This window comes from Psammomys obesus, unplaced genomic scaffold, assembly GCF_907164565.1.
Source record: "Psammomys obesus unplaced genomic scaffold, mPsaObe1.curated_primary_1811, whole genome shotgun sequence".
Taxonomy (NCBI): Eukaryota; Metazoa; Chordata; class Mammalia; order Rodentia; family Muridae; genus Psammomys; species Psammomys obesus.
This window is the reverse complement of record NW_026585643.1, coordinates 4,939,404-4,962,389: the sequence shown is the minus strand read 5'-3', so window position 1 is coordinate 4,962,389 and position 22,986 is coordinate 4,939,404. Positions and strand designations below refer to the sequence as shown.

Sequence of the window (22,986 nt, the reverse complement as noted above, 5' to 3'; positions counted from 1 at the left end):
AAATTATAAGCAAGGCCTCAATTAAATAATTTCTTTTAGAAGTTGACTTGGTCATGGTGTCTCTTCACAGCAAAAAAAAAAAAAAAAAGTGAACTAAGACAAGGATTAAGATCATAAATATATTATAAATTTTATTAATAAAATCTGAATATATGTATATTCATAAATATATATACAATGTATAGATCACACATATAAATATATAATTATTTGTTATATAAATAATATATGTAATATATATGCTTATATAATATAGATACTATGTAGGTTATATAGAATTATTAATATATAATACAATATATAAGTTATAAATCATAGTGTATACTATAGCTGACTTAAAATCTGAATATATACATATATTCATATATAATATATATAATTTTATTAAGTCAGCTACAAAATAGTAACAATAGCTGAATCACACCTGAGAAACTCAGAACCCTGTGATTACTTAGTCTGGTCCTTGAGGCGGCATGCCTGAACAGAAGGTAGTTACATAATCCAAAAGAGGGCTGCCTCAGTAGACCTAATATGGCACCTGAATGTTATAAGCTTCTAGGAGGGTCCTAGTCCATGATAAATGCTTGGAAATGCTGGTTCAATCAGCAACAGTAACTACATCAGAGAAAAATATTCAGTGGCAAAAGCAAAAGCCAATCAAACAAAGAAGAGCATCTTCCTTCTGATGTACTCTTTTTTTTATCTGGACATAGTTACTTTTCTATTGTTTCAACAAAACACCATGACCAAAAACACCTTTTGAAAACTTTTAACTGAGCTTATAGTTTCAGACAGTGAAGAGTCCATGACAGCAGAGCAAAAGTATAGCAGCAGGAACAGCAGACAACTCGTATTTAAGTCATTTGAAACCTCAGAGTCCATGTCCAGTCACACATGTCCTCCAATAGACACTTCCTAATCCTTCCCAAACAATGCCATCAACTTGGAACAAAGTATTCAGACATATGAGCCTATGTGGGCATTATCATTCAAATGACCACATTCCACTTTCTGGTACCCATAGGCTTGTGATGCACTTAGTCCAACTTCAAAAGCTCCATGGTCAACTGTGGATGAAGCATTCACACATTCCCAACATCAGGCTGCTACCAGGAGAAGGTGGCACTCACAGCCAGGCTGGATCTTCCCACAGAAGGCAATCAGGACAGTTCTTCCTGTGAGGCTTTCTTCTCAGGTGATTCGGACTTGTGGTAAGTTGACATTAAAATCAAGATTATACGTGCATAACTGTAATGCATTTCTACAGATAAGGCTGAGAGGATCAACGTTAGTTATCTTCACGGAGCTCATTTTGTGTTTATTTTTTCCATTCTTATATTATTTACTGTTTGTGCTCTCTAGGTCACTAATATTCACCAAGGAATAGTTAATCATAAAAGAACTATGTGGCAAAGTCATTTTAAATAATCACATAGCAATGAAAAAATTTCAAATTTATAAAAAGTTTTGGAAGTATAAAATAAATAGAAAATTCTTGATTAAAATCTAAAAATAAAAAAAAACAAGCTGATTTCATATTGCTTTAAATTTGCTTAAAAGGGTGTAGTAAATTTTTAAGTAAAATTTTTTGAAAGGATTATAATATTGTTTCTTGTGGAATTTCAATAATGAGGAACTATAAATTTACTTCTGAAATGAGTAATACCTTCCTTAAGGTAAGCATACATGTGTGGACCAATGGAGTCATGAATTTGAATTGCTCAAACAATCTCTTTTTGCAATAAAAAAAAATCTTTCCCCCTTCCTTTTCCTCTCTCCAACCCCTCCAATACCTTCTCTTCTCAAATTAATGGCTTCATTTTCTTTAATTTTCAATGTGTCATATATAAAATAAATATGAGTCTAACCTGCTGAATCTGTTTTGGTGTTGCCTGTATGTATGTGATTTCAGAGCACCAATGGGGGTGCTCATCTTTGGGGAAAGCTAATGCTTCCTCTCTCATCAGTCACTTTTCATCCATAGCTCATTTTCTAGAGGTGGAGCCCCATTAAGTTTCCCTTTCCATGTTGGTGTGTCTAATGGTGATGTAACTGTTCAGGTCTTTAGGCGGCCATATTGTTTGGGTATCATGGATGAAACTTCACAGACTTCCTGTCTCTCTCTTCCAATATGTTTCCCAAGCTTAGGTGTGGGGGTTTGTGTAGTAAATGTGTCATTTGGGGCAGGGCATCTCACCATCAATTATTTTCTGCATTTTGACCAAGTGTGCCTTTATATAATGCTCTCCATTTTCTGGGGGAGGGGGAGAAGGAGCTTCTTTGATGTGGGGTGACAGGAGAAATGCCTATCCTTATTTGTGAGAATAAGAGTAAATATTTAGACTAGTTAGGAATTATATTAGTCTAGTAACGTGGTAGGTGGTAGTAGTAGGTCCTCTGCTAAGAACCATAGTCTCACTAGCCTGGAATAATACCTGAGAGACATAGAAAAATACACAGTTGTGATACGATGTTTGTCAACAAGCAAAATTAAAATTTAGCTCAAACAGACTTAGTTGGTTCTTATGTATGATTCATAAACCTGGGAAGCTTCTGTTGCATGGTAGTTGGTATTATCAAAGCAGTGTTAAGGCTGAGTTACTGCTGTCCTCCCCAATTTATATTTATTTATTTATTTAGTCATTTACAGCCTGATCCCAGCCCCTTCACTCCTATCCTCCCTCAAATCCCTCTCCCCCAGTCCCTGTTTCTTCTTCTTCTCATAGAAGGGGAGGCTCCCAAGGGGTACCAACCCACCCTGGCACTCCAAGTCCCATAGGACTCAGTGCACCCTCTCCTACTTAGGCCAGACAAGGCAGCCCATTTTGTGGAAAGAAATCCAAAGGCAGGAAACAGAGTCATAAACAGCCCATACTCCTATTTTTAGGGAACCCATATGTTGACCAAGTAGCACATCTACACATGTGCAAGGAGTCTAGGTCCAGCCTATGCATGTCCTTTGGTTGGTGGTTCAGACTCCATGAGCCCCCATGGGCCCAGGTTGGTTTACTCTGTAGGTCTTCTTGTGGTGTTCTTGACCCCTGCGGCTCCCTCAATCTTTCCTCCTATTTTTTTTCCACAAGACTCTCAGAGATCAGCCTATTGTTTGGCAGTGGTTGGTGGTTTCCATCAACTGCTGGAAGAAGACTCTCAGAAGACAGTTATGCTAGGCTCCTGTATGCAAGCATGGCAGAGTGTCCTTAGTAGAGTCAGTGGTTGGCTTTCTCCCATGGGGTGGGTCTTAAGTTGGGCCAGTCATTGATTTGGCATTCCCCCAATCTCTGCTCCATTTGTATTCCTACACTTCTTGTAGGCAAGGCAAATTTGGGGTTGAAGGTTTTATAGATGGATTGGTGTCCCCCCTCCTTCCACTCTAAGCCCCACCTGGCTATAGAAGGTGGCCATTTCAGACTCCATATAGGAGTCTCAGCTAGGGTTGCCCCCACAGACTCCTAGGAACCTCCCCTTTCCCAAAGCTGCTTTCCCCTACTGATTTCCATCCTCTTTCCTGGCCCCCCACTTGTACCCCAGCTCTGCGCACACCTGATCTCCACCCCCTCTCCCACCCAGTTCCCTGCCTCCATCTACTTCAGATGTCTATTTTATTTCCCCTCTGAGTGAGATTCAAGCATCTTCCCTTGGGTCCTCCTTGGCTTCTTTGGGTCTGTGGATTGTAGCACTGGTTATCTTGTACTCTGTGGCTAATATCCAATTATAAATGAATACATACCATGCGTGCCTTTCTGGGTTGCCTCACTGAAAGAAATGAATAAAACTGTTCAAGACCTGAAAACAGAAGTAAAAGCAGTAGGGAAAACACAAACTAAGGGAATCCTGGAGAGAGAAAAGCTAGGGATATATCACTTTTCAGCATATACCCAAAGGATACTCCATCCTACCACAGAGACACTTGCTCAGCTATTTTTATAGCAGCTTTAGGCATAAGAGCCAGAAACTGGAAACAATCACAATGTCCCTCAACAGAGGAATGGTTAAACAACGTGTGGCACATTTACACAGTGTATTACTTGACTTTCAAAAAAAATAACATCATGAAATTTGCAGGCAAATGGATAGAACTAGAAAAAACAATCATCCTGAGTAAGGTAACACAGACCCAGAAAGACAAACTTGGTATGTATTTATAAGTGGATATAAGCTATAAAATAAAGGATAACCATACTACAATCCACAGACCCAGAGAATCTAAGTAAACAGGGTCGGGAGAGGGGAATAAATTTTCCTGGGAAGGAGAACTAGAATAGTTATTGTAGGTGGACTAGGCAGAGGTAAGGATGTGGGGGAAGATGGAAGGAGAGAGTACTGGGAAAGACTAGTGGAGCTGGGGAATATTTCAGGGGCAGGTTAGAACCCTAGTGTAATGGAAACTCCCAAGGAATCTAATAGGGTGACCCTAGCTAAGACTCCTAGTAATGGAGGACACAGAGCCTGAACAAGTCATCTCCTGTGACCAGACAAGTCTTCCAGTGGAGGAACTTGGACACAAACCATGCCACAAAACCTTCGACCTATAATTTGTACTGACTACAAGGTGTGCTATAATAAAGGTAGTGCAGAAATAGTGAGAGTAGCCAACCAATGACTGTCCATCTTGATACTCATGCCATGAGAGGGAGGCCACCCCTTGACACTGCATTGAGTGCCAGAAACCAGAGCCTGGATATCCCAGAGACCTAGGGTAGAGCCTACAAACATAACAGGAAAAGAAAAAAGGAAATGATTCCTAGCAATATTCTGCTACACTACTTGTAGACGGGAGCCTAGAATAATCATCACCAGAGAGGCTTCATCCAGCAACTGATGGGAACAGATGCAGAGACCCAGAGCTTTCTCAGGCAGGGCTCTGGCCACTTCTGCCTTGAGAGGTTATAAAGTTTACAAAGTATACAAAATATACAGAGTCCACAGCAGGGAAGCCTTTCTCCGCAGCATGAATAGCTGAAAGAGCCTGGAGCAGAGGTGCTGCCATTGTGGCAGCTCTAGTGAAGGCAGCAGGCTGAAGCAGGAAAGGTTATCATCATGGACAGCTCCTGCGGAGCTCCTGATTCCAGAGCCCCAGGGCAGGAAGGAGGGGCTGGCAGCTTTAGTGGCCAGCTGCTCAAGAGCTAAAGGTGTTGTGGCTGGAGAACCAGCAAGCCACCATGGCTGCTATGACTGGGGTGAACAGTGGGGCCCTCTGATTCTTTGCTGTCAAGGCAGCAGGCCGCCTGGTTGCTGTGATTGGTGCTGCCATGACAGAGGGACTACACGAAGAGCCTACAATATCTCCAGTCATGATCACTGCCCTGCCGTAACATGAAAACCCTTGAAATGGACACTTAAGCTGACTTCCACGCATTTCCCCAGTTCCTGTTTTAGGGCTGCTGCCCCAGGACAGCACATGGACCTAGCCATGTCTGACCAGTCTTCATCAATGAAAGGAAAGCTTTATCCAATGGCAGACACTCATGTGACAGCCCCACTGCTCAGTGCTCATTGCCATGGTCACTCTAACACCCTACAGCCTTGTTGATTCTCCTCTTGCCTGGGAGCTGCCACCCAGCAGGCCATGAAGTCAGGAGGGGCAAGCGAGCCTGGAATGGCAGGAGAGAACCATACAGCAGCTGATGGCTAGTTCAACTTTAATTCCAGAGAACAAAGGTTATATGACCTTAGGGGAATGGGGGAGGTTCCAAAATTAGGTGTACATAATTGGTTAGAACTAGGCAGTGCAAGGATGCTTGATTTGCATTATACAGCAGTTTCCTATCATAGGAATAGAGTCTCAGTACCTAATTAACATATAGACACAGGGAGGGGAAAGTTAGTAGGGCACTTTGTCTAGTCCACACATCAAGTGGGGAGTCTGTGTCTAAAGACACTCTCCAGATGAAGTCAAGCAGAGAGCAGGGGACAGCGCCAAGGGGAGGGAGTTCTGTCTTGGTCCGGGCAAGAACTGCAACCTCAACCAGCAGGGTACCTCAAATAGAGTGTGAGCCCATTTCTCTGGTTGGTGAGTCTGGAACAGAGGGATAGTATGTGTACTTCACAATGGGCATTCTGTCATGGAATGAGGTGAGGGCTGACCTGTGACTTAACTGCCCACAGCAGGTCTGGTCAAGCTCAGTCACTGACTGCTATTAGGAAAGTGAGGACTCTGCAGGGTTCTGGGAAGATGGGAAGAAAGCAGCCAAGAATTTTGGGAAGTCTTCGTAATCCTCTTCCCCCTCAGACTTCTCCGCCTTCTCTGTGTCCAAATGGCACTCACCTCTTCCCATCTCAGTCATTATCCCCTCAGCCCTCTTCTCCTACCAACCCTCTCTCTGTTTTCTATCCTACCTCTTTTCCTCCTCTGAAGAACACTTCCTACTTCCCCACCTTAATGGTTGCTATGCCCAGTTCCTCCTGTATAGACAAACTCTGCTCTAAGTCCCCTTCTTTTTTAACTCCTAATTCCTGTTGCTCTACCCTCATGACCACCTCTGCTCAAGCAACATCACTGGATAGTTGCCTAGACTCTCTTTCCCACCAGGAAGCTAAATACCTTCGGACAGCCTGGGTAAGTAAAAAACCTCAAACAAGAAACCTCAAACCCTCTTGCAGAGGGTTTACTTCAGAAATGCTATGATTGTTTTCCTAGCCACCTATTGTGGTGAACACAGGAAAAGCAGGCTGATGGAGCCAACAGATAGTCTGGATCTCATTATCCCTGGGTTTCTAGCCTCTCCTCTCCTCCCCTCTCATCTCCTCTGTTCTCCTCTCCTCACTGAATCTGGCTGTACCTGAAAAGCAGCCTAGAGATTTTAGAGAAATGAGTGCCCTAAGAAGGTATTCACAGTCACCAGAAAGCCTTTATTTGTGGTTTCTGAATGTACTTCAGCATATCTTTCAGGGACTGAGGAAGAATTCTCCAGACAAGGACCCTGAAATTGGTGGAAACAGATGTGACCTCACACCCTTGGTAAGCGTGGCTTAGTGAGCACCAGGAAGCTCAGCAGCGCTGCAGGTGACAACTGGGCAGAACAGGAGCTAGCCTGGCCCGAGTCTGGACTTTGGGTTTGGTTTAGGAATAGAGAATATTCTTAAGTTGTTTTATGATTCAGCTTTCTTACCATGAAATGGAGGTACTGTGAAGTAAATCCTTTTTCACAGTGGCCAGGAATGTAAGAATAAGTGCTAGCAATTGTGAGAGGACATGAGTAAGTGCTTAGAAGAGTTTACAGGAGAGAAAAGGAAGACAGGCAATGAGGGAGTAAGTATTAAATTAGGGCACTTGATGCACACACACAATACATCACACACAGGTTACAGAGACAAGCTTTACTGTCACATAAGTTAATTATGTAAAACTTTCAATTAGAACGACATTTTGCAGTTATGCTATGTTGTCTCAAGAGGAATGTAATGCTACATGTAGTGTATCAGGATTATAAATCTAAGGCAACCTGAAAAAAGTTTACAAAGGAGGCATAATTGCTAGGGGAGAAAAATGCTTCATATCAAACACTCGCATAGATCTGGGAAACAGCCTCTGTTGACAAGAGCTCTTCACATCATAGGAACAAAACGGTAAACAGTGTCATAGATGGCAGACAAGAATCCAAAAATTACATGACATATTTATATTCATCAGTCAAATGACTGAAATGGCCTCCTGGAACAAAAAAAAAAATAAGACATTTATTGCTTATCCATGGGAAAACCTGTTTGATTAGAGACACATTTATGTTTAAAATAAAAGGCTGGTGCCTTCTGAGAAGCCTGTCCTCCTGGGTTGGTCCACAAATTCCTCCTGCTTGACAAGAAGGAAGAAGCATTTCTTCTAAATTGCCACATACCACAAGTGCTGTAAATGGAGTGAGTGGCCCTTGCAAGATGTGCTCACATGGCACTGACTCTTTTCCTAGCCTGGTTCAGGAAAGCTCCCGAGGTCCCAGCAAGCTGCCTCTGTCCCATGGCTTGCTCTTGCCATCTGAAGGAAAGATGCCTGTGTTGTCACAGAAGCGCACATGAATGGTACAGCTCTATTCCTTTATTTGCTACGTGCCAACTAGACGTAGGTGCCCGTTGCCTGGTTGCTCAGGCTGAGGCACTGGGCCAAGAGGGAGACACAATGGTGCTTTACAGTGCCTGTCAGTCCCGACAGGAAGAGGTGACCTGGGAGGGGCTGCCTCAGCTGGGCCGGTACACACAAGGCCACTCTCTGCTTTTACTGCAGAGCCTTCTGAAAAGATAAAAGGGCTTCTAGCATTTTTCGTATTAAATTCAATTTCCCACTTCCATTCTTTCTCTCTGTACTTATTCTACCTGCCTTTACCCCTGTCCTGTTCGGTCAGCTCGGGAGCCTGCAGCCTGCTCCTCAGCCTATCCTGTCCTTTCTGTTTTCTGTCCTTCCCCCCCACCCCCACTCTGATCCACACTTTCCCCATTATCCCACCATACCTTCATGCCTGGCTCTTCTCTTTTCCAGACTTTTCTCTGAGCACCCTGTTCAAATTGTCCCCTTCACAACTGGACCCAACTTCTCCTAACATTTCAGTTCAAGGTCCCCTATTCTCTTATCCCCAGCACAAAGCCAGCTGCCCTCCATCAAAATGAAAGAGTCACTCTTCCTCCATGGGAAGGTTTACCTGCCACACCTGCAGTTCAGTGGTGCCAGAGCTGTGCTTTCCAAACAGACTGACCTGGTGTCCATGGGGGGGAAGGTGACATAGTTGGCATGCTGCCTGGAGAATCACCTTACCTAATGAATCCATTTCCTCAGTGGCCTCTTCTCTCTATCTGGACATTCCTGAAAAACATCCCAGAGATAGGAGTGGAACTAGAGCCCTAAAGATTTTACTGCCACCTGTCAGGATAGTGGTCTAGCTCTTCCCTGATAAACTGAGTGGTTTAGAACTGGCCATGAATCTCATTCACTGTTTCCTCAGGTACCAGGGAAGAAGCAGCCAGAGGCACAGACTAGGAACCGTGAAGTGAAAAATGCTCAAGTCATGGTTAAGCTTAGCTCCATCACTGAGTAAGTACTGGCAAGTACAACAGCAATGGAGGGACCACCTAAAAAGACAGGGCAGAAAGACAGGGCAATTTTGCTGGGGTTTGAATTTGGACTCAGTTTACCACTTGGTGATGTTGGTTTAGCTGTGAACCAGTGTGATGACTCAGCAATCCTGTCAGAACTGGTGTCTTGACAGCAGTTTGGAGTGGATTAAGAGGGGCAAATAAGTAGCCTTGGTGATTTCTCTCAAGGGTGCCCATCATACTGGAAAGCCTCAGGAAATGTAGGCTTGTGCTTGAGGATTGGACTTTACATGACTAATATTGGTTTATATAAAGATGAAGTTGAAAGTCTGAAAAAAATCAGGTCTGTTTGAAAACTCAGGATAGCGAATTGTCTTTAGTCAAGAACATAACTTTTATCAAATAACAGTTTTGGGATGGAGAAGAGAGGATATGATTGAGAAAAAAAAAGCTCACCCCATTAGAAAGTCAGGAAACATAGACCCTCACACTCCTTCCCCTTTCACAGAAAATAATCTGGTGTGCACAGACAGAGACTGGCCTGTGGAAGGGCTGCAACTTGCATCTGCCAGGGCATTCCATAGCAAATACATCAAGACGAGGACCACTGGGGCAGCTGTCCTGGCCAGGAACATAGCTCAGCCACTTGTGCACCTTTCAGATCAGAGGCTACCCTCCTTCCAGCTACAGATGATCAACAGATTCCACATGTTTGTTCATCACTATGAAACTGGGGACAATGCTCATGGGCACTGTTAGCGAGCATCCTTCCCCTAGAGAGAGTAGGTCCAGGAGCTCTAGACCTTTAAGAAGTAATTAATCTGGAGTTCCAAAATGATGTGGCTATTGCCGAAAGAGACTTGACTATCCCCAACATGGGATTCTTTGCCCTTAGATTCTTCAATATAGGGAAAGAGAAAAGTCGCACTCAATGGGAAACTCTGCCTCGTGTCATGAAGAATAGCTCAGTTGCCTGGGACTCTACTCGGTTTGGGCTGTGCACACAGCCCTCATCTAATAATGTACTTAGCACCTGAGACCCTTATCAGCATGTACTATGTGGGCAGATGCCATTCTGACACTGTGGATTAAATTTCTCCTCTCCTTAAAGACCGTTGAAGTTGAAAGTTCCCAGTCATATGTATCCCCGATACATTTCCCTTCAAAGGTAGCAGGGACAATCTAGCTTGAACTGGTTTGGGTGTATGTATAGTATACAAATATAGTATGTATAGTAAAGCAAAACTCAAGTAAAATTTTAGGGAGAATCCCCATTCTAGTTGCATTTCTTTTGTTATAAGACAGCCTGAAGAAGAGCAACTAAAGAAAGATAAGGTTTATTTGAATTAATAGTCCAGATTATATCCATCATTATGGAAAGCCAAAGTAGAAACTGGAAGCAGCCTTTCACAGGCATATTATACACACAGTCAAGAAGAGAAGAAAATTAATGCACGAATACGTGCTTGTTTACCTTCATTTATACATGTCGGGATCTAATCCCGGGGAATGGAATGGTGCCACCCACTCTTACGCAGACTCTTAGCACATAAAATTAGGGTAATCAAGACAATTAATTTCCTATAGACATGGCACCAGGCAAACCTGATCTAGATAATCCCTCAGTTGATTCTAGGTCATATCATTGTCGACTCCATATCAAGTTGACACCCAAACCCATCACTGTTAGCCATAACCTTCTACCCCTCATCCTCAAGGCCCCTGTTACAATCTGGTAAAATACAGTCCGACTTTAAAAGCTCCATAGTCTTAAAAAAATCCAAAGTCTGTTAACTCTGAGTTCCTATAAAATAAAAATCAACTTTCATACTTCCACCATATACAATGGCACAGAGTTGGGGTATCACAAGGAACAATCTGATCAGAATGAAACCAAAATCCATCAGAGCAAGCAGCAAGTCCTAAAACCCCACATCCACTAGTGGGGATGACCAGGGTCCCCTCCCTCCAGCTCTGCTACCTGCAGCACATAAGGCATCTCTTCCAGACGGAGGCTCACTCCATGCCACATCTGTAGCTTTCTGTAGCATATGTTCTATGGTCCTGGTTCATGGAGTAAACAAACTGGTGATTAACTTGAAGTTACCTGTAATGCACTGGTGTCCATGAAGGAAAGAAATAAAAGTGCTTCCCCTTGGATCTGTTTATCCAAAAACAAGTCCAGATTTGAATTTTCTACTTCATGCCCTGTGACTTCTGTTTGCTGTATAAAAGCTGAATCTGTGCCTGCCTGAAGTCTGCTTGTGAATCTGTCCTTGTGTCTGTCCCTGTCCTGTATGTCTGTCTGTTGTGTCTGTCCTTAACAAAGGGTTTTGCTCTGTGTTTACTGAACAGCACAGAAAGCATCATGTTGTGGGAAGGAATGGGATCCATTGCAGAAATCTTTAACAGAATTTTACAGGGGATAATGTCACTGGCTGCAATTCATCCAACTGGCCCAGACAACAAACTTCATTGTTTATTAACCAATATCCATAAACCTTTATGTTATGTTTTAGAGGATTGCTTCCAACCTCTGTATTTGCTGCTTTCAGCAAATGATACATATGCATTGTCCTGGGTCAGGGCGTGGAAGAGTTAAGATTGCAGCCATGCATTAGCTTAGGTTGTAAACATTAACTATATGGGAAATCTAAGGCAAATAAGGTCAATTGGTTAAACAAACAAGCTGAGAAGTAGGATGGCAGTCGTGACTTCAACGGTGTACTACTCACTCTGGCTGGGTAGCCTAGAAAATCACTCTTAGGACATAATGCATTGCCACAATCCTGGCAGTGCAAATATCCTGGGGGCTCCATTTCAATGGTGGTTTCACCTTTTTAGCTTATTATATTGGCCTTTCAGGGGCTCTCTGAAGGGGCTCTAACCCTACCACCACATTGTATCTGGCCTTAGCTGCCAATGTGAACCCCTCAATCTTGCAACTTTGTCACCAAAACTAGTAATATGATGCTTATAATACTGCCAAGTTATGCGGCTAGCTTCTGTGTGCCTGTCCTGAGGAAACACTTACCTACTGTCCCAAAAGCGGCACAGAAGGTATCACTGCAGTCGGACTGATTTCTTTAGCAAATACAACCCCTTCTCAGTGCAGCCTGAATGCACTTGACATGAAATGTTCTCTCAGTTCAACCTCACTTAGGTTCTCAGGACACAGGCAGAAAATAAGTCAGATTTTTGGACAAAACATTACACAAATTGCCCCTACCCTAATTCTCCTATGCTAACTCTCCATGGAGGTCTTGTTGCCTCTGAAATGTCATAAGATGGGCCACTACTGTCCACATTTCTCTCAGAGTTCTTACACTCCAAGCTTCCACTGGGAAGGCATTATGCTCTATGTACAATATGGTTTCTGTAGCCTGAAGTTTGAATCTTTTCCATGTTACTAGAAAACAACACGGTTAGGTTTGTGCACTCTTGGTACCTTGGCACCACTTTATTCCCTAACCATTCTATTGTGTGATAAATAGTCCAGCAAATGCAGCTGAGTGAGAGTGGGTTTATTTGGCTTACAAGTAAGTCCCACTCCTTCACTGTAAGAAAGTCAAGACAGGAATCTGGAGCAAGCTAGTCAATCGTCACCAAGAGCAGAGACTACTTCCTGTGGCACGGGCAATCCAATAGCAGCCATGCCCTCCAAGTGAGAGGTATTCTCCCTCCCTCAGCAGCCATCAACAGCCAGGAACCCCTGCACGAACAGTGGGGCCAGAGGGGCCCTTTAGCCGTTCATGCCTGAGTGTTGACTGCTTGATCTTGTAAAGGTCTGTGTAGGAACCATAGCAGCTCTGAGTTAATGCAGGAAACAGCCAAGTTTAGATGTAGGACAGCTTAGATGTAGGGCAGCTCTCCTCCTGTTTAGCTCTCCCATTCTTTCTGCACCCTATTCCACGGTGTTCCTGCTCTTTGGATAAAGGGAAATCGATTATAGATGCTGCAGATGAGCCCCACAGTTTCTTACATGTGCCACTTTGAGCAGTTACGAATTTCTGCATTAACTGCCACCAATTGCAAATGAAGTAGCCACATGCCACCTTCTCTCAAATCTCACAGAAAGTGCCCACCAATAATCCACATAACTTTACTCTGTGGCCCTTGGCTCACCTGCAGTGTTTTCTGGTGATTTTGCTTTCAGTGTCTCCTTGTTACTTTTGCAATCTGTATATACTGTTATTTCAACTCCTTGACTAACTGGCCGAGATCCTGGAAGCATCCAGTCTGGACACTGATTACTAATAACACTAGATTCCCTAGACATGTGTGTCAGGTAACTCTTAACAATTTAGAGAACCCTCAGGTTCGCTCTTGAAGCTAGCCAGCTCTCTATTTGGAAGGTACGGAAACTCAAGTATGCACAGCACATTCTCCAACTTCATTACACTTCTGATGCCATAACATTCAGTAAGAAAAGATCAAGGGTACATTTTAAAACAGGCCCAGACCATCATAACCATCATATCCAGGTCCAAATCATTCATACCTAGACCATTCCTGCTTCCTTTGAGCTTCTATCTGATTCTGTTTTCTTCTCTCCAGGGAAAACCTGACAGAATCTCAAGATTCCTAAGTAACTCCAGGACTAAAAATGATGCTATTGCCTACACCAAGCTTAAATATGACACCCAGGACAAGGTGGTCATCGGAAGTGGCATGCGTTTTGTATAGCCATCCCATGTATAAAATGAAGTGGATACTAACTGAATCAATTTTAGAATAAAGATTTTTAAACAAGGTAAGAGGAAGAGAGTTATTTTATACTGATGGCGCAGGGTTGGGGTGGTCAGTACTGAAGGAAGAAAGCCTAACCTTTTACCTGTATTCAAAGAACACAATGTGTCAAAAAAAAATTTGAGGGAAAACTATGAAGAAATAGCAGTGTCTCCTATTTTCGTTGGACATTTCAAACTCCCTCCCTTTATGAGAGATAGAATGAAGGTGATAGTAAAATTCAGCAAGGATACAGCTCTACCAAATCATTTACTTCCTGTAGCAACAGCAGGTCATACATGATTCTCAAGGTCAGAAGACAGGCCAAACTCAAGGTCAAAACACATCATAAAAAACTGAAAATAGAGCTGCTCTAAAGCCATAGGAAGTTAAATTAGAAATTTGAATTTGTGTGTAGCATAATCATTCCATAGAGGAAAACTAATACACGTAATATAGACAAAAGGAAAACAATTATGCTTTTATATTAAAATCCAGATACTACAAAATAAATTAAATTGAAAGTAAACAGAAGGAAGTCAAATTATAGTTGTAGCCAATGAAATTTTAGCCAGAGGAAAAAATAACATACTCAGGCCAGTTATATGAAAATATTAGTCATACCAATAGGCTTCTAGCTAAACTAAGAAAAAAAAATGAGAAAAACAAGGGACTATTAAAAATAAATAATTTGCCTAACTCTAAGCCAACATAAATATAAAAACAAGCTATTTCTAAAAATACAAAATTAGGAAAAAATTACACAAGGGACACTATTTATCAATGTGCATATATTAAAATAAATCAATTATCTGGATTCAGTGTGTAATGCAGTTGGAGAGCACATGCCAAATATTTGACTTGGGTCTGTCCACAAGCTAACCTAATCTACATTACATGTTCTTTCACAGGCATGAGTAGAGGTTAACCCAGGTCTAGATAATGCCCCATACATGTGCCCAGAGGCTTTGTATCATGGGGGATTCTAGATCCTGTCAACTCAACTCTACAATACAAACCACCACAGATAACTTCCAACCATCTTATTAGAAATGAAAGGAACTTTTCATGGGCCAATGAGTAAACAGCACATGGATTAGACAAATTCTCTGAGACTGAAAAAGTTAAATGAAATGTCCAAATTCGATGTTTGAGGAAGAATTAGCAGGAAAAAAAATCAAAACAATAGCAAAGAACAATCAATTAGAAAACTAGAAAACACCTGTGTAGGTGCAGGAGAATGCCAGACAAGAGAATGAGCATAATACTTGAGGCAATGGTGGGTAAGAATTTCCTTTAAACTGAGGTAGGCTCAGAAACAACCGTGTCAGGAAGATCAGAAGGTTGCAGGTAAGTGTAACACCAGGTAAGCACTATTAAATGATAAATTATCTCTTAAAATTTATTTACTGTTTTATTAATTACAGTTTATTCACTTTGTATCCCAGCTGTAGCCCCTTCCCTGGTTCCCACCCGATCCCACCTTCCCTCCCTCCTCTCCTCCCATGCTCCTCCCCCAGTCCACTGATAGGAGAGGCCCTCCTCCCCTTCCATCTGACCCTAGTTTATCTGTTCTCACCATGACTGGCTGCATTATCTTCCTCTGTGGCCCAGTAAGGTTCCCCCACCTCAGGAGTAAGCATGGTAATGGCACAAAAACTGACACATAGATTGGATTAGGATTGAGAACCCAGATATGAGACTATGTAATCACAGTCACCTGATTTTGGCAAAGATGCCAAAAATAAACACTGAAGAAAGGACATTTTCAACAAATGGTGCACGGAAAACTGGACTTCAATATGTAGGACAGTGAAACTAGAGCCCTGCCTTGCACCTGCACAAAATTCAACTCCATATGGATTAACATAAGACCTAATAATCCAAAACAAGCAGAGGAAAAAGTAGGGTGCTCTTCAAGACGAAGCACAGGTGGCAAGACCAACAATGGATACGTGGTATCTCATGAAGCTAAACAGCAGAGAAACAGCAAAAGAAATAAGTGAGGAGACAGGCAGTCCACAGAATGGGAGAACATATTTTCCAGCTGTTCATCTGGTAGAAGGTTGATAACTAGAATGTATGACCATCTTACTGCAGTCAGAATGGCCATCACCAGGAATACAAGTATCAACAAATGCTAGCATGGTTTAGGGGAGAGAGACCTTTTACATACTGTTCACAAAGTATAAACCAGAGCAGACACTTTGGAAATCAGTTTGGAGAGCTCTCAGAAAACTAGGAATAGAATTGACACATGGTCCACTTGTGGGAATATATTCAAAGGACTCTATGTCCTCTTCAGGGACACTTGCACAGTTCGTTGTCATTGTTTTCATGGTAGCTGTGAGGTGGAATCATTCTAGATGGCCATCAGCAGATGAGTGAATAAGAAAAAATGATGTCCATGTACGCAATGGACTATTACTCCATTGTAAAGAAAAATGAAGTCATGAAAATTATAGTAAATGTTGGAGCTGAAACAATATTATACTGAGTGAGACAACTCAGGCCTAGACAGAAAGAGCATGTGCTCTCTTATATGTGGAGAGCCTACCTTAAAATAGTTTGTTTTTAAGTTTGAGCACAGGTAGGAGCCCGAAGCTAGAAAGGCACAATAAGGGAGAAAGGGAGTAGATTACAAGGTAAATAAAAGTGGACAGGTGGAAAGGTGGAATACTGGGCGTGGACAGGCTAAACAAGGAGGACTGGGAGTACGGAGCATATCGGCACGGGAAGGAGGACTAACACAAAGGAAGAGCGTGTGAAAAGCCACCTGAAGCCCAATATCTCACAACCCAATTAAAAATACAATTGGCTGTCTCTGGCATGAACTCAGTGGCAGGCTCTCTGATCACCTCCCCCTGGGAGGAGCAGCCTTGCCAGGCCACAGAGGAAGACAATGCAGCCAGTCCTGATGAGACCTTATAGGCTAGGTTCAGAGGGAAAGGGAGGAAGACCTCCCCTATCAGTGGACTATGGGAGGGGCATAGGGGGAGAAGAGGGAGGGAGGGAGGGTGGTATTGGGAGAAGATGAGGGAGGGGGCCACAGCCAGGATAAAATTGAATAAGTAATAAATAATAATAATAAATAATAATAATAATAATAAAAGAAAAAGTATAATTGGAGGAGTAATATGAAAGAAAGGGGGCAGTCATGGGTTAATATACTAAATGGGGTCAAGGGTAGGAAGAAGGGGCAGAAGGAGTAGTGGGTGGATTCATCAGAACTAAGAGTGTTTGACAAAGCCTGGTGGGTACCAACTAGTTAGTAAGCTAATTTCACAGTATCATTTAAAAGAGAGTTTGAATAGAACTACCTTGCACAGGTGGACAGCAATACTCCAGAAGAAATCACAGTACACAACATGATGAGTTATTGGTCAGGGAAGCCAGAGGCCTCTAACACAGCCCAGGCTGTGGTCACTTCTCTCAGTCACCCACCGCAGCTTCAGGGTAAGACCCTTTTGCTGAAGACACCATGAACTTTGGCTATACAACATAGATAAATCAATCTCAAGCTGACCAGAACCCCTCTTCCTTGCTGGCTAAATTTCATAGTGCCAAAATGTGCTATGCCCACTGCATAAGAGGAGAAAGGACAGCAATCGTCTTACACAGTGCTGAACACCATATGTCAAGATCTTCTCGCTAACGCAAGGACTATTAAGGAGAACAATGGACTAAGTGCTTTCTAGTTGGATTTAAAGGCAGATTGAGAGGAGAGAATTTCTTTTTTATTTTTTTAATTAATTACATTTTATTTACTTTGTATTTCCCCCTGTAGTTCCCCCCTCCTCCCCTCACAATCCCTCCCTTTCTCCTCCATGCATGCCCCTCCCCAAATCCACTGGTAGGGAAGGTCTTCTTTTCCTTTTGATCCTAGTCTGTTAGGTCTCATCAGGAGTGGCTGCATTGTCTTCCTCTGTGGCCTGGTAGGGCTGCTCCCTCCTCAGGGGGAGGTGATCAAAGAGCAGGCCAATCAGTTCATGTCAGAGACAGACCCTGTTCCCATTACTATGGAACCCACTAGAAGACTGAACTGCCATGGGCTACATCTGTGGAAGACCCCTGTGCTCAGATTTTGCTTGACAGGAGAGAATTTCACACCGGGTACTGTATGTAATCCTGGTTAGAAGCCAGGGCTATCAAAGCCCTAGGCGCTAGGGAAGAATATGCTAATGTTCTTTTGTCAAGAGGTGATGCTGTCAAATTTCTCTGTAAATATTATGGTATGTCTATAAACTTGGGCTGTTCTCAACTCTGGTCAGAAGAATGTCTTTTCGGTCTGGGTAGCGATCAATGCAGAGATGTACAACAAGTAAGAATTTAACCTAAACCCTAAATTAGATAGCTCTATCAACACCACCTTGCCTCTGCCCCACCAAGGCTCAGGGAGCATCCAGCAAGGCAAGGGAGAAAGAATGCAAGAGCTGGAAGGTGGAGGAGAGCCTTGGGATGCTGTCTTCCAGACAACCCCCACCCCTTAAACATGAATGCCTACCAGCTGTGATAATCTGCATAGACCTGTACAAGATAAAGCCAGCTAAAATAGGAGAAGGTAGTTTTCAGGTCCCGCCCCTTCCTGAGGAGCTACTGGGGGGTGATAACTGTTGGAGACTCTTTTTGGAGGCTGCGGCCTCTGGTGGGTTTCCCATGCTCCAGTACCCCCATGCACATATCTCCTAGTGGTGTACGAGTGGCCCTTGTATCTCAGGGGCAGCAGTAGTCGGCAACCAGTAGCTGCCTCACTGGACCTGAAGCCCAGTCAACTGGGAGAAACTCACACATAGTATTGTAAATCTAGGTAAGATCCTATTGGCTAGAGAGTTCAAAGGTCTTGGAGGTAATCTAGTACCACCATATTACTCAAGTATTATGGTTTTCGACTGCTTTTTGAATATTCATTCTCATACCCACAGGCGAGTAAAGTGATCACCTCTCATCAAAGTAGCTTCCTTTTGTAGCAGATGAACACTATTAGGGTGATCCATGAGGAGTCAAAATGTAGAGAAATAAGTGATTGTAGGGTGCCTGGGTCCAAATGAGACATCTGAAACACAACCCTACACCTAAGGTTCAGGAAACATGAAGAGGGAGCAGAAGATTTTACAATCCTGAGGACCAGATGACTACTGAGTAACACTTTCTTCTGGACAGGACAGGGGGATGCTCCCATCAACTATTCAGAATATGGTTGCCCAAATAAGACAACACCAAGTGCCATGCCAATGTGGACAGAGGAAAATCTCAAAAGGCCCAACACCTAGATGAAGATCTACAGGAAGTCAAGAGTAACTGAGGGAGAAACAGCTTTTCTGTCTGTCGCTGTCTCTCTCTCTCTTCCCTTCTTCCTTTCATTCTCTTTCTGGGAAGAAGCTCTAATCCCAAGGGGATAGCTCTAAATAAGGGCAACACTAATTAGAGTCAGTATGTTATATGTGTGCATATATGTTTATATAAAATTATAAGAAGTAATGAATTTGAGAGGGGTGGTTTGGGGACCAGGGAGAAGCTGGACATGGAGAAGGGTTGGAAAAGATAAAAGTAGAGTGTATTCAAGTATGAAATCCTCGATAAAAAGAGAAAGACATAGGAACTAAAGTTTATGAATATACATTAATAAGATAAAATTATGAACAGGCCTGCCTACTATCGTTCCCTCCTGGCATGCACTGTTAACACGATGGACAAAGTAATTCCTCTGAAATCCTCTTACATTTCCATATTTCCAAATGACAAAAAAGGTAGAAGGCCCTGGGAAATGCAGAGCCAAAGCGCGGTACCGGCTTGTACAGTTCCGGGGCTTGCAAGGTCCAGGAAAACTCCCAAGGCCCCAAGTGCATGGACATGCCTGTCCTGGCAAACAGACTGCCAATCTCCATGTGATCCCAGGAGCAGACTCACTGTTGGCATTCCATGCCTGTCTAGACCTAAGTTTGGCTAGAATGGTGCACTGTACCACAGAAGAATGCACGCATCACAATGTGCACTGTGTCATGCCTGAGGTCATTGGCTACCTAGGAGATAATTACTATAGTGTTTGGCACAAGCTCAGTTGTTCACAAGTGTTTTAAAGTGTCTTCTGAGAAGATGACCAAAAAGCTTCGTAGACCTCTGGGTTCTCTACGAAAGCCACCTCCTCCACCTTGTCCTCCCTCAGTTCATCTAACCTCCTACCATTTCCTGCCTATGTCAGTTATTTCCCCTAGATCTGCTGCGAAGATTAATTCCCTTTCTGTTTACTGCCCTACCTATTTCCCTCCTATACGGCATACTTCCATCTTCCCCACCCTGATGGTCCACATGCCTTCCTCTTCTTCTAAAGACATGATTCCCACTAGGTGTCCTATTATTTATTCCCCTTCCCTTAACTCTCCTGGTCCCCTAACACCTCCCAACAGCCCTACTGAAGTCATAGAGTTTATCTCAAGCCCACGACAAAGGCAGATACTGACGGCCACACTGGGTAGGTGCAAATTTCATTCTGGGGAGACTCAGTTGGAAAGGGTATAGAGCATGGTTTTCAGGATGATGGGCTCGCAGCAGCCTGACCTGATGGATCCAGGAAAGACAAGGGTGATGAAATCAGTCCTCAGCCTTGAGCCTTTCGACACTCACTTCTCTCCTGTGCTGCTCTATCAGGCCATCACTAACAGCCCAAATTTCTGCGAGAAACCAGTGTCCCTAACAAGCTACTTTGCAGAGTCACCCAAGAGAGCACTATAATGTAAAAAGAAAAAAAAAGTCAATGAAATGATTCCTAATGATATTCTGTTATACTCATAGATGAGTGTCCAGCCCAGTTGTCATCAGGAGGCTTCACCTAGAAGATGGAAAGAGATGTCAAGATCCACAGCCAAACATTAGGTAGAGCTCGGGGAATCCCCAAAAGTGTGGAAGGAAGGATTTCAGGAGCCAGAGGGGTCAAGGACACTACAATAAAACCCACAGAGTCAACTACCCTGGGCTCATAAGGGCTCACAGAGACTTAACCACCAACCAGGGAGCCTGCATGGCAGTGACCTAGGCCCTCTGTACATACGGTACAGTTGTTTACTTTGTTCTTTTTGTGGGACTCCTAACAGTGGGAGCAGGGCTGTCTCTGAGTCTTTATTTTCCTTTGGGACTCTCTCCTCCCACTGGGTTGCCTCCTCCAGCCTTACTAGGAGAGAGGGGGTATCTAGTCTTAACTGAAACTTGATATGCTATGTGTGGCTGGCTGATATCCTTAAGAGGCTGGCCCTTTGCTGAAGAGAAATAGAAGACAGGGGTGGGGGAGAGGAGAGACGGGGGAAGGCACTGGGAAGCAGGGGGAACTGTGGTCAGGATGTAAAATAAAAATACACAGTCATGGAAAGTGCTCCATACCTGGAGGGTTACTGGGGGAAGGCTTAGCTGACTTGACTTGGGAGGAACTGGTGCTAAAACTACACAATGCTGAGATGAACATGAAATTCCTCAGTCAGTCTCAGCTGGAGTTCAGCTGGAGACAACCTATGCACATTTTTTTTTTCCAATGATATCATCTTGGTCATGGAAGAGGAGGACTAGAAGGGAAGAAAGGCTGGGAGATAGAAATAAAGGAACTAACTGGAAACTTGGGCAAATATAGTCACTGTAAGTTATTTAACTCACCCTACCTCCTTTCCCTAGGAAAAATTGGCCTGGTGTATAGAAGAAGAAATGGTGCAGGCGGAGGAATCACCGACCTTCCGGCACAGCTCACAACAGCGCTCCATACCACAGGAAGCACAGCAGTGTCCGCTTCAACAACAACATGGCTCAGACCCTCTGCATGCCCCATGTGAAAGCTGCACTCCTGCAGCTCAGAAAGTGTCCATACATGCTGCATACCTGCTCGCTATCATGAGCATGAAACAACTGTGGGCAGTGGTAAAATACTCAATTCACAGATAGAGCAAAGGACTCACTTAAGATATAGCAAGAATCTTGAGCGAAAAGTGGAGGAACAAACAACTCAGTTGGTAACAGGCAAAGCAAGGCACAGACATTTTTTTCAGGAGACATAATTTCACATACACACAGCTCTGGTTTACTTAGACATGGGTTTGATCACTCTCTGGAAGCCAAGAAACCTAAGAGTGTATCCTATAGTTCTAAACATTCTGGTATCACTTTGAATTGTTTTATTTTGTTTTTAAAAATATTGCATAGATAGTAAACATTTATACTTTCATTGTTTTAATCACTTCTTTTTGTTTTTTGTCTCTTCTTGGGCATAAGAATAAACATATGTAAAGATCCTTTCCCAGTCTGTAGGCTGTCGTTTTGTTCTAATGACAGTGTCCTTTGCTTTACAGAAGCTTTTCAGTTTTATGAGGTCCCATTTATTGATTGTTGATCTTAGAGCCTGTGCTGTTGGTTTTCTGTTCAGGAAGTTGTCTCCACCAATCCTATATCTGACAGAGGGCTAATATCCAGAGTATATAAAGAGCTCAAGAAGTTAAACAGCAACAAATGAAGTAATCCAATTTAAAAAAACGGGGTATAAAGCTAAACAGAGAATTCTCAATAGAGGAATATCAAATGGCAGAGAAACACTTAAAGAAATGCTTAATGTCCTTAGTCATCAGGGAAATGCAATTTAAAAATGACCCTGAGACCCATCAGAATGGCTAAGATCAAAAACTCAATTGATAACACATGCTGGAGAGGATGTGGAGAAAGGGGAACCCTCCTCCATTGCTGGTGGGAATGTAAACTTGTACAATCACTCTGGAAATCAATCTGGCGCTTTCTCCAACAATTAGGAATAGTGCTTCCTCAAGATCCAGCTATACCACTCCTGGGCATATATGCAAAATATGCTCAAGTATACAAGGACATTTGCTCAAAATATTTGTAGCAGCTTTATTTGTAATAGCCAGAACCTGGAAACAACCCAGATGTCCCTCAATGGAGGAATGGATACAGAAAGTGTGGTACATTTCCACAATGGAATACTACTCAGCAATTAAAAACAAAGAAATCATGAAATTTTCAGGCAAATGGTGGGAACTAGAAAAGATCATCCTGAGTGAGGTATCCCAGAAGCAGAAAGACCCACATTAGGTATATAGTCACTTATAAGTGGATATCAGATATATAATATAGGGTAGTCATGCTAAAATCTGTACATCTAAGGAAGCTAAGCAAGGAGGACGACCCTGGGTAAGATGCTCAATCCTCACTCAAAATGGCAAGCAAGATGGACATTGGAAGAGCAAGAAAACG

General features: G+C 43.0%; 1 long non-coding RNA gene across 3 annotated transcripts in view; it reads left to right on the top strand.

The window, feature by feature from the left end:
• The window catches only part of LOC129684032 (uncharacterized), a 32,972-nt gene extending 10,953 nt beyond the window's left edge, over positions 1-22,019 (top strand). The window contains exons 3-7 of one of the 3 annotated variants that reach the window (XR_008721233.1): positions 1,025-1,211; positions 6,893-9,019; positions 13,579-13,774; positions 20,539-20,619; positions 21,406-22,019. This is a non-coding gene — a long non-coding RNA (uncharacterized LOC129684032). Of the gene's footprint in view, positions 1-1,024; positions 1,212-1,622; positions 9,020-13,578; positions 13,775-20,538; positions 20,620-21,405 lie in introns of those variants that run through there. The other 2 variants (XR_008721234.1, XR_008721232.1) reach the window with 2 other exon arrangements.
• The last annotated feature ends 967 nt before the right edge of the window (positions 22,020-22,986 follow it).